This window comes from Chrysochloris asiatica, unplaced genomic scaffold (genome assembly GCF_000296735.1).
Source record: "Chrysochloris asiatica unplaced genomic scaffold, ChrAsi1.0 scaffold00059, whole genome shotgun sequence".
NCBI lineage: Eukaryota > Metazoa > Chordata > Mammalia > Afrosoricida > Chrysochloridae > Chrysochloris > Chrysochloris asiatica.
Window position 1 is genome coordinate 15,215,875 of NW_006408577.1, and position 1,795 is coordinate 15,217,669.

Genomic DNA, 1,795 nt, shown 5'->3' on the forward strand with positions numbered 1-1,795 from the left:
ATACGTTTAAAGAATTTGTTGTGAAAGCTCCTCGTGTGTTACCTATTGTGATTCAGCCTCCACACAGCGTGATTATGGCTCAGGAGGTTCCTGGTACTGTAGGGATAATGCTAGCTTGCAGAGTGTGTATGTGTGTGTGCACACACACATGCAGGCACAGCACAGAACCTTCCCATGCACCTAAAACCAGGCAGAGTGAAAGAGCTGTGTTCTCGTTTACTAATTATGGTTTCTGTGGTTCCCATAAAATACAACCACCAAAGGTCTTTGTTTAGGTTAGTCCATGTGTGGCAGCTCTGACACGCAATTCTTCACATACAACTGATACTGACTGTTCAAAATGTTAGGTGGATTACAAAGGAGGAAATGATCACTTCTGCCTCTGATTTAATAAGAAAAGTAGGATTGGAAAGTGATTTTGGGGTTCACTACTGTGCTTGGCCTGTTGCATGTAACCCTGTATTTGGTGCCCCAGGAGGCTAAGACCTTTCCAGAGGTTTGGGTGAGAAAGGTGAGTTTTGGGGCCACACCACCCTAGGTTTGAATTTCAGCACTTACTAGTTATGTGACTGAGTAACGTACATAACCTTTTTTAAGAACCAGTTTTTATTGTTAAGACAGGAATGATGGTGTGAGAGTTTAGACCAACTGAGAAGTTAGAGGGAGTAGAGTCCACAGGACTGCTTGCACTTCTGACACCATTTGCAAGTTCGGGGGTCCCCAAGACAACCCCTAAGTCCAATGATTTGCTGTAAGGACACATTGAAAGCTGTTATACATATGGTTATAGTTTATTATAGGGAAATGAAATCAGCTAAGGGAAGAAAGAAATACACAGAGTGAGTCCAAGGAAGTAAACACACACAGAGTGTCTGTTGTCCTCTCTCCAGGGACTCAGGACAGTGTTACTGTTATGTCATCAATGTGTAACAACATGTACGCAGTATTGCCAATCAGAGCACCTCACCTAAGCCTCAGTGTCCATAGTTCTTATTGGGGTGGGTGACTGATGGTCCACGTGGTTGATCTATCTCCATGTTGACTAATACAAAGCCCACTTCCTAAAACACTTGTTTTCATCTGGCTTGGCCCAAACTCCTGCCCTAAATCACATTGCTACTATCTGGGGTGGCCAACATAACCCTAAGATCCAGTGTGACCAACTCTTCAAGTCTCATTGCTAGATTTCCCAGAGTGACCCCAAGCCCCTAGACAAACAGATGCACGACATTCCAAGGGCTTACAGATTACCTCCCAGAACAAAGACAAGAGCGTTTTTGGGCAAATTCATTTCTTTACTGTGCAATTGGTATCACCACATTGACTTATGAGGATGAAAGGAGATCTAAAGTATATACATAGTTGTTGTTATTGTTAAGTGCTGTTGGTCCTAACTCATAGCAACCTGGTACAGGACTGTATCTTCTCCTTTTCTTTTGTTAGACTTGAAAGGGCTTGTTGATTTTATTAATCCTTTCAAAGAACCAACTTCTTGTTTTGTTGATTCATTCTATTGTTTTTCTGTTTTATATTTCATTTATTTCTGCTCTAGTCTTTATTATTTCTTTTCTTTTATTGGCAGTAAGCTTACTTTTTTGCTATGTTTCTAATTATTGGAGATGTTGGGTCAAAGTGTTGATTTTGGTTCTTTCTTCTTTTCGGATGTATGTAATCTCAGGTTGTTATCTGCTGTTGTTGTTTCTCAGTCCAAAGAACATTCTTTAGTAGTTTCTGTAAAGTTCATCTGGTTATTACAAATTACCTTAATTTCTTTTTATCTGGCAATGTCCTTAGA